Raw genomic sequence first — 10,338 nt, forward strand, 5'->3', positions numbered from 1 at the left:
CCCTTTTAAAACCGATTAGTCTAGACATAAATTTAGAAACTGTAGAAAAATACTAGGCACATGAATCCCTGTGGATTGGATCCCTAAGTACTACAATTGATTAGCTGTGCAATTACGGCTTTTATTTGTTTTTATTAAGGGTAAAACTTGTTCCCTCATCTTGTAGCACATCAAACATGAATATTTCCACCTCATCCACCACTCCCCACCACTTCCCATTACCATTTATCACCCTCCAGCATCTTCCCACATGGATCCGTTTCATTCCCGACAGCATCCCAGATCCAGGTAAGTTCCCTTTAGCTTACCTTTTTCGATATATTTATACATTTTTCTCATCCAATCTTGACTTCTTTCACACTGAGGACAGTGCGATTTAAGTCTGGAGGAGGATTTCGTCCCTTTCTAACCACTTTTCTTTCATGAGTCTTGCATTATCTACACTTTCTGAATTTTCCTTAAAGTTTTTCAAAAAACGGTTTTCAAAAGAAATTACGTTTTAAAGGGAATGGTGAACATAAATCGATGTTAGTTGACTGTATGCTTTTAGACTATCCTAGTGACATGCTCATTCGTGATTTATGACTAGACTATGTGGTAGGTAAGCACATTTGAAAGGAAGTACCCCAGAGAAATTTGAATGATTTCGATTTAGATGAAGGAATATACTAGCTCTGTTTTATTTGGACTTAAAATTGACTTAACTTTCTCATTGAAGCATTAGATCAGGGAAACGAATCATACATTCAGGACTTCTAATCCCTTTTACCACACTTTGTTGATTTTGAATGGCTAGTTCATCTTTAGCTAGTTCCTTACCTAACCTAACCTCTTTCAAACCACATGCATTCTCGTTTTCATTGTCCTATATGCAAATATGTGCAAAAACGTTGGAGAGAAAAAGGATCAACGCGGTTTTCAGTCACTAAAGATAGAGACCTGCAAATTCACCAGAATAATTCAACAAAGGAGAAAACTTGGTTTGCCTCAGAAAAATCACCAAAATTGGTACACTTTCGTCCCTTAAACTCTGTCTCTTACAAAAAGGTTGTTTCCCCTTACAAAAAAAACAAAAAAAAAAAATCTAAAAAAGAAAAGAAAAATAAGAAAGGAAAGGAAAAAAACCATTGAGAGTCTAGGAGGATCGATTTTATCCTTGAGGCAAGCCTTAGTTCGATTATTTGAAGTTTTGGAGATCATCTTTCTAATTCTCGAAAAAGATCTAAGTCTGGGGGAACAACTGTTTTTCGACAAAGGAGAAAGGATTATGCAATATCATTTGGCAAGGAGAAGTGACTGAAAATTGTGGACATCAACAGGTCCACTCTCTCTTGCGATTTTGCATCGTATCTTGCGTCCTGCAGATCTTCAGGTAACCCGAAACACTAAACAGCCTTTAATACCAACTGCCGTCTACCCTGAATGATGTCTTAGTTAAGAACTATTGCACTCAATGAATGCGGAGATCTAGTTGACTGGAATCGAGATTTAGATTGTTCAAGTTTTGCATTACGAAAAAATTGGACTAGTATCTTTTGTGTCTTGCTGAGAATTTTCTAGACTAAGTTGTGATTGTTGTACGATCAATGGTCATACTTTAGAGGTTCATGTCTCTGAGATTTGTGCATTCCCAAATTTTTTTTTTCACTTCACCTGATTTGATTTTTGCTTTGTTTGGGGACAAACAAAGGTTTAAGTCTGGAGGAGTTGATAACACCGTATTTTAAATACTTTTATGGATCGTTTTGAAATACTTTTCTTATGTTTTTTTATTGCTTTAAAGTGTTTTTAATACGTTTTTCTAGTATTTGTAGTTTCAAGACTCTTTTCAGGAAACTTAGGTAAAAGCTTAACAAAATCAATAGAAGACCAGATTTTCAGCTCAGAATCAAACCGCCAGCACCTAGTTAACACCGGTCCCGTTCATCCTGACTGCGGAGATTAGTCTGTTCGGCCTGGAAGCCCATTTCCAAGCCCAAATCAATTCTTTCATTAGGAGAAACCCTAAATGATGCCTAAAAATGACTTGAGCACTATAAATACATGTTTTAGAAACCCTAAGTCGTATCTTATGTATGCTTTTATCTTTAAGAATTCCTTTAAGTTTTTAGAGTAGTTTTAGGTTTATGGAGATAGAGATCTATCTCTTAAACCCTTCTGTTTTTTTTTTCCATATTGATTTCAATACAGCTTTTCAATACAATGCTTTTGATTTCTTTAATCATGTCTGAGTAGTTTTATTGTTGGGTTTAAGGGAATTTTCGATGGGGGCATACATGTTCAATGAGGATCCATTAGCTATTAAAGTCGAATCCTAGAACTTTTTCTTCTATACTTATTTTTAATGCATGGGAGTAGCTTCATGAACTATATTCTGATTTAGGTTCGTAGTGCTGAGAAATTTTTCATTAGGAGCAAGATCTAGTTTGAGAAGAGCAATTCTACCATATGAGTGGAAACCTACCTATGGGTGAGCTCTGAATGTTGACGAGTCTTAAGCAATATAGCATATTTTCTCTTCTGGAGCCAGAGTGGAAACCTACTGGTCAAGGTTGTGAGAGATACTTGGTTATGCCCACGACGGTGGTGTAGTCATACGTTTGTGACTAGAGTTCTAAGAGATTTAGCTAGGATCTTTTAAATTACTTTTTAGCAATGTTTTGAATCGTTCATCCCTGAAGATATTTTCTCTGAAAACCCAGCGTTTTGTCTTTATAAGTTTTCGCCAATTTGATACAAGTTTTAGTCATAAGGTTATTTTCTTTATTCCAGCCGATTTTCAGTCAAGTTTAGATTATGTATTCTTTAGTTTTTACAGCCGATTTTCTTAAGTGTTTTTCCGTTTCCCGTTTAGCTTAGAATTGACGTTTTAGTGACAACCCAAACCCCCCCCCCCCTTTTAAATTTGATCAGTTCAAGGCTTCCTTACTTCATATTTCTTTCAAAGGTTTTTTCAGAAAAAGATCCTCGTTCCTGGTGGATTTGATCCCTAAGTACTACAATCGATCATCTGCGTACTTGTGGCTTAATGATTTTTATTAGGGTAAAACTTGACACCCCGCACACACCAGATCAACCATCATAGAAAGTAGCCAGAATCTCTTCATCAAAAAACCCATGGTGAGGGCATTCTCTTCGGTACTCTTTGTACCTTTCCCAAGCTTTGCAGAAAGCTTCTCCAGGCTGCTGCCTGAACGATGAGATCTTGTTCCTCAGATATGCGGTTTTGGACTTTGTGTAGAAGTGGTTCAAAAATGCTGATCTGCACTGTGCCCATGTAGTCAAAGACCCAGGTGGCAATAACTTCAGCCAGCGCGAGGCTTTATCCGCAAGTGAGAACAGGAAAAACTTACATTTCAGAAATTCGCTTGGTATCCCATTCGAACCAGTTGTGCTGCAAATGTCTTCAAAATTCTCGATGTGGTCAATCAGAATTTCAGCAAGGAGCACATAGAAGAGGTGCTGCTTCACCAATGAGATCATCTGAAGTTTGATCTCAAAGTCTTGCCTTTGAATTGCAGGAGGGACAATCGCAGCTCTGTTTTGGTAAAAAGCATGCAGATTATCCTTGTCTCCTGATGTCGTGTCAACTGCATGAGGGAACAAGTTTTACCCTTAACAAAAACAAATGAAAGCCGCAAGTGCACAGCTAATCAGTTGTAGTATTTAGGGATCGAATCCACAGAGATTTGTGTGCCTGGTATTCTTCTACGGTTTCTAACTTTATGTCTAGACTAGATTGGTTTTAAAGGTTGGTTGTTTATCACGAATTAAACTAAAACAAAAGAAAGCAAATAAATCTATCCTAGAAAGCAAGTAGAAAAATCGAATGGAAAGCAAGTAAAGCAAGTAAAATATCGAACTAAAGTAATTGAAATGCAGATCTAAATAAGCAAATAAAAATCGATTGGTTTGTAAACTAAGGCTAAAAACGCTGAGCTTTTGGGAACTCTAAGGGATCATAATCGGTTATAACACTAGGGTATATAGATTGGGATTGAAGGATATCGATATATAGGGTTCTAGAGCTAGAGTACGGCGGTATGACTACGTCACTGTCGTGATCATAAACAACTATTTCTTGCAACCCTGACCAGTAGGTTTCCACTCTAGCCCTGGAAGTGAGAGAACGCAAGAGCTGCACAAGACTCGTCAATACTCACGATCTCGCTGCAGGTAGGTTTCCACTCCTACCGAAAAATCGCCTGTTTCATTCTTGGGCTGATACTTAATGAAAACTTTCGCAACACTAACTATCTAGATCAGATACTAGGTGATCAATCAAGCATACATGCAATAAGAACAAGAATAAACAGAGAACAAAGTTGAAATCCCAGATCTATAAACCTAGATGTCTTAATCGATTATGAGAGCCCCTTTCGGGAACCCTAAGCCCAACTCGGGATCTACTCAGACATGGCTGAGGTCGACATCATCATTGGTTTTAATAAAAGTAATCAAAAACAGTAAAGAAAAGAGATGAAGAAAGCTTCTCTATTGAAGAACTCGGACTTGAACAAATCTTCTACAAAAATCGCATAAAAACGGCTAAAGGAAAAGGGTTTCTGTAAAGTATGAAGGGTTGTTGCTAAAAACGACCTAAATGACAAGTATTTATAGTCTTCAATACTCCATGGTCTCTAGGGTTCCGGAATTGAGGCTGAGAATGACTTTGGGCTTCAGATATATGGGCTTTAGTTCGGAGTTTGACGGTCGCGGTCGGGAGTGACGTGACCGCGGGAAATAGGTGGTTGGCCACGGTCGGGAGGCTTGTGACCGCGGGAAATGGGCTGTTGGGCGCGGTCGCGTGACTTTCTGGCCGTCTTCGAGTGGCTCCGGGGCTAATGGAATATCTTGAGATCCAACCGTTGGAATGTCTCCAAACCAAGTGCATTTGAAAGCTGGTTGATTCTTATATAAGTTGTCCAATTGTGAGGGTGATGAGATGGTGAGAAGGTCTTCGTCTCTCCATGAGAGTTCTGACGGTCTGCATTTATCCAAAAGAGTCTTTTTGTTCCAATTTGTGCCTCTTTATCCCAAATTACCTAAAAAGTTTTTCAAAATCTGAAAACATAGAAATCCTTTGAAAACCTTTGGAAATGGAGTAAAAACACCTGTAAAAGATATTAAAGTGATCCATAAAAATGGTCAAAATCCGGTGTTATCAACTCCCCCAGACTTAGTCTTTTGTTTGTCCTCAAACAAAACAAAGGCTAAATCTCGGCGGGAGGTTTGAAAACGCAGGAACTAAACAAAATCTCAGAGACCAAACTTCTAGACCAATATCAATAAGTATGCATCAATCGGGAATAGCATAGAAAATTCTCACTAGCAATACAGGCATAACTAGTCCGTTAATCCGTCATGCGGAAATCTATGCACTAGGATCTAACTTCCAGTCAACTAGCACTTAACATTCATTAAAAATCTCGGTGGTTTTCATCAAAGAAAGTCTAGGCAAGGCAATCTAGGCTATGTGTCAAAAAGGTTATTCTAGGGGTAAGGCTTAAAGTGTTTACGGGTTACCTGAAGATCTGGAGAATGCAAGATATTATGCCCAGACTTAGATTTTTGTAAATCTTTCAATAACATAGCTTCTTAAATGAATAGTGGTTGCTTATTGCTCCACAAATTTCGACAATCTAAAACTCATTAGGATTTTTGTTTCCCTCTCTCTTTTCATTCGTTTTTGTTTTTTTTTTTTTTTGAAGAAACGGAACACCTTTAGATATAGAGTCTTAGAGAGCACAAATTGCCAGTTAATATCTGTCTTCTAAAGCTTTATGAGGTTTCTGATACTCTTCCTTCCCAATTCCATTCAGTCTCCTTTGTGAGTGACTGAAAACTGCGTCGCTCCTCTTCTCTCCGACGTTTTTGCACATATCTGCTGATATAAACTAAAGAGAGAATGCATGAGGATTGAAAACAAGTGTTTTGGGTTTAGGGTATGGTACCAGATAAAGATAAACTGGTCATCTAGGACGACAAAGAGTGGTAAAAGTGAGGGTAAAAGACGTCCTAGATGTGTATGTCGATGCCTGCCTAAAATCAATGATGAGAAAATTAGATGTCAATATAAAGGTCAAATAAAATGAGCTAGTATATCCTGTCAGAAAGAATCTCCATGAATAGAAGTCCTCTCGTGGGAGCTCGTAGTGCAAGTACTCTAGCTACCGCCTAGTCTAGTGCTAACCACAAATGAGCTATCATGCATAGTGTAGAAGCGTGCAGGTCTAAATCATCATACTTTTGTGTCAAACATTCCTGAAAAATACTTAATGTCGAATAGGTTACATATTAAAATTTAAAAAGTGCTTGAAATTTAAAAGCAAAAGCAAAAAAATGATTAGTACGGATAGACATCCTCCCCCAGACTTAAATCACATGTCCCCAGTGTGAAAAAGTTGGTGAGAAGATGGTGAATAAAAGCTAAATAAAATAAGATAAAAGAAAAGAAAACGATGATAGAATCGTGATGGTAGTGAAGTGCTGATCAATCACTTATCCTCCGATGTGTCTGCTGCGAACTGGTGCTGCTCCTGTAGGAAGGTGACAACGCGCTCAAAGTGTCGTCCCTGTCTATCAACTCTGCGCTCCAGATCAGAATGTGTGTGCGATGATGTCGATGATGAGGTGTGGACGGTCGAAACAGATGGCTGAAAATGAGCACGGGTCGCAGCTGCATCACGTTTTGCCTTGGCCACTATGTATTGGCCAATGGTGAATGGTAGACAAGGTACAGATGGCAGAAACTCATCGGGTTCCGGAGTCCATCGCGGACGTCCTCAGAGCTGTCACCAGTGCGACGGCTTCTTCGGGATCCGGTTTGTTCTATTTTTCTGCAAAACGAAATGATTCTTGGAAAAAGAGTGAATATGGATGCTGATTTTAACACATTAAGATCAGTTATACTAATGCTAGTATAAAGAGATTAATTAAAACCATGAGCAAGCAGAATTGACATTAAATCAAAGAAATCGAGTAGTTCATGACTAGATTCAGATTTTTGATGTTCTCAACATAGAAATCTTCTAAAAATCGGTTTTAATGAGCAATTTCCATGTCAAATCTATAGGTTACCTAATACTAATCACTAATCACACAAGACTTAATCAGATTCATCAATTTTGCTGTTCCAAATTTGATTTTTATAAAGCATGTAGAATCCAAATTTCAAAAATCTCAATTCCTCTTAAGCTAGGTGTTAAAATCGATTTTTAGATAACCTAAAAGGATAATCTATTGTTTTTAAGCTATTTCCACCATCAATAAACAGAGATTTGGGCTTTTTAAGAAAACCCTAAGTTCTAAAATCAAGTAAAAATGGCGAGTTTGAGGTTCATACCTTGCTGGAAAGAGAGATTTGATGACAGAATTGAAATCAGCTTTGAAAAAGGGTGAGGTTTGGGCCAAGAACTTCTTAAAAAGCTCAAGAATTGAAAAAAAATGTTCTATCTCCTAAATCTCCAAGTCTTGTGGGAGAGAAGAGAAAAAGGAGTTTTGATCCAAAAAGTGCATTTCCTTTCTTTAAAAAGCGTTTTTGTAGCAAAAACGGAAAATTTTTGGGAATTTTTAAGTTTACGGGAACTTACCTTTCTTGTTTTGCATGCAAGGAAGGTTTAAAACTTACGGAGAATTTTAACGGGCTTTACCGGGAATACTTCAGAAATCACCGGAAAACTTCGAAAAGCGGCGGAAATCCGCGTCGTCACCTCAACGACCAACGGCCGCGGTCAGGAGACGCGCGACCACGGCAATTGAAGGCTCGGCCGCGGTCTCATTCACGGTGCCGCGGTGGATGCACCTTTGGTCGCGGGTCGGTTGGTCGCGACGGCGGCTCTTTCTCCTGCGGCCTTCGTCCAACTTTCTGGTCTTTGCCGGGTCGAGCAGCTAAAAACCTACCCTTTTCTTCTTGGTTTTTCTAATTTTCTGACTTTTTTTTTTGTGTTTTTGTTTTATAAAATATATCTGAAACCTAAAAAGAAAAGAAAACATAAATTGTAAAAAGGAAAAGGAAACTAAAAGAAAGAGTACCTAAATGGGTTGCCTCCCATTAAGCGCTTTTGTTTTAAGTCGTTTAGCTCAACGTAGGCATGAAAAAAAAATCAGGCTGATTTGAATGGCACTCCACTTGATGTGCCCTTATCACTCCCGATCGCTGGAGGTTTTACTTCTTCTCCTTGAGGACCCATCTTCTTTCCTTTACTCTTCTTTCGGACCTTAACATTGTTTAAAACCCTTTTTGTATTTTCGATCAGCTCCTGGATTTGGTCCTCACTAGTTTCTGTTGCATCCGGTGGAATGATGATCTTGATTTTTGCAAAAGCTTTCGGCTTCTCTTTTTCTTTCTCTTTTGGCATGTTTCCTTTGCTTGGAAAATCATCTAGGATAGTCGGGCAGTACCTTCTGCGATCCACATTGAGGAAAACAGCATGCCGGTTTGCGTGATCGATTACTGCTCCTACGGTAGCTAGGAATGGTCTCCCGAAAATGAGTGGCCTCCCCTTTTCTTTATCCATCTCCAGGACTTGGAAATCTGCTGGAACAATCTTATCTCCCACTAGAACTTGTAGATCATAAATCGCCCCTTCAGTATCTTTTTGAGATGAATCTCCAAAAATAACCTTAACTGTCGATGTCCTTAAGGTTTTTATGCCCAATTTTTTGGCAAATGTCTTTGACATGATGTTGACATTGGCTCCGGAATCGCACAGGCAGTCTGTGAACTTGATTCCTGAAATGAAACATTGGAAAACAAAACGTCCCGGATCATCGGCTTTTGTAAGCCTTTGAAACGGTGATCGTTCAGGTACCTTAAATGGTGGCTGCTTGGCATCGACATCCTTGTACAGTGGTACAAAGATTGGGGTTTCTTCTTTCTTTCCATCGGTTCTGGCCTCTTCTTCGGGCAATGTGGTTATGGCGTCTTCATAGAGTCGGCTGTTTGGGCGACTTGCACGTCTAGCTTTTTGACGTGCGAAGATAAAGCTTCAAATTTCCCGTTCAGGTCATTGTACATACAGGCAACCTTTACGTTCACGTCTTTAGATGCTTTTTCGTTCGTCATAACGAGCTGTTGGATGGACTGTTCAAGTCTACCGATTTGGGAAGCTAGCTGGTTCGTCGTGACTCCTTGCTGTTGTACAAATTGATTGTTAAAACCCGTACCTTGGTAGTTATATGGCTGTCGCGGTTGATATGGTCCTGTCCCTCCGAAGTTTCCACCTTGGAACTTGTTTTGGAAGGACTTTTGCTGTGGTGGGTAGTACTGATCTTGAGGATTCTCCACATTTGGATTGCGGTAAGAGAGATTGTTGTAATTTGCATTCCGGAAGTTGTTGTTGAAGCCATTGTTGAAGCGATTTTGATATGGTACTAGCGCTCCTACATAGTTCACATCTTCTTCTTGAAAGGCTTGATTAATGTGATCAATATCACTAGGTCCTTCATCTTCTGCGCCATTGTTGGTCTCAAAAGCATGGATTGGGCGATTGTTGCTCTTCAGAAGCTGGCTCATCATGTTCTTCAACTCGGTTATCTCCTTGTTGTCTGTTCCGGTTTGCTTCGTTGATCGATCGTATTCAGGACAATCATTGCTATTGGCTTGAGCCAAATTTTCGATGAGGGCTCTTCCTTGGGCTATTGTCTTTTGTCCAAAATCTCCATTGCTAGCTGTATCAAGTGAAATTTTGTATTTTGGTTGCAAACCTCGGTAAAATGTGCTCAGCAGGCTTGATCCAGGAAATCCATGGTGAGGGCAATCACGTTCATACTCCTTAAAACGTTCCCAGGCTTCGTAGAAAGATTCAGTCGGTCCTTGTTGAAAGCTTGAGATCTTTGTTCTCAACTGGTTCGACCTTGACTTAGTATAGAAGTGATTCAGTAAAGCAGTTTTACACTCTTCCCAATTAGTAGTCGATCCTGCAGGCAAAGATTTCAACCAACGGTGAGCTTTGTCTGCTAATGAAAAAGGGAACAACTTACACTTTAAATAGTCTGCTGGAACTTGGTTTGTTCTCATCATGCTGCAGATTTCTTCAAAGAGCTCGATATGGTCCATTGGGTGTTCAGAAGGAACTCCATGGAATTGGTTTTGTTTCACCAATGAGATGATTTGAGGCTTGACTTCAAACTCATTCCGGTTCGGAAATGGAACTTGGATTGCAGATCGGTTCTGAAAATTTTGAGTAGGTGCATCAAAATCAGCTATGTGATGGTTCCTGGCTTGTCTTCGGTGTTGATTTTCTGGCTGCACAGGGCGGTTAACGCGTCCATTTGGCTGCATCCCTTGGTGGTCACCATTGGCTGCATTGATGGGTGCATCAAGGTCTTCACGTT

At 39.4% G+C, this 10,338-nt stretch overlaps 2 non-coding genes across 2 annotated transcripts; both read left to right on the plus strand.

Moving 5' to 3' along the window:
• The first annotated feature begins 3,112 nt into the window (after window positions 1–3,112).
• LOC112082370 lies at window positions 3,113–3,218 on the plus strand. The gene has a single exon (XR_002897037.1). It is a non-coding gene; the product is annotated as a small nucleolar RNA R71 (small nucleolar RNA).
• Window positions 3,219–9,743: 6,525 nt separating this feature from the next.
• On the plus strand, window positions 9,744–9,849 carry LOC112082334. The gene has a single exon (XR_002896996.1). It is a non-coding gene; the product is annotated as a small nucleolar RNA R71 (small nucleolar RNA).
• Window positions 9,850–10,338: the final 489 nt, after the last annotated feature.

The sequence above is a fragment of the Eutrema salsugineum genome, unplaced genomic scaffold, assembly GCF_000478725.1.
Source record: "Eutrema salsugineum unplaced genomic scaffold, Eutsalg1_0 scaffold_8, whole genome shotgun sequence".
Lineage (NCBI taxonomy): Eukaryota > Viridiplantae > Streptophyta > Magnoliopsida > Brassicales > Brassicaceae > Eutrema > Eutrema salsugineum.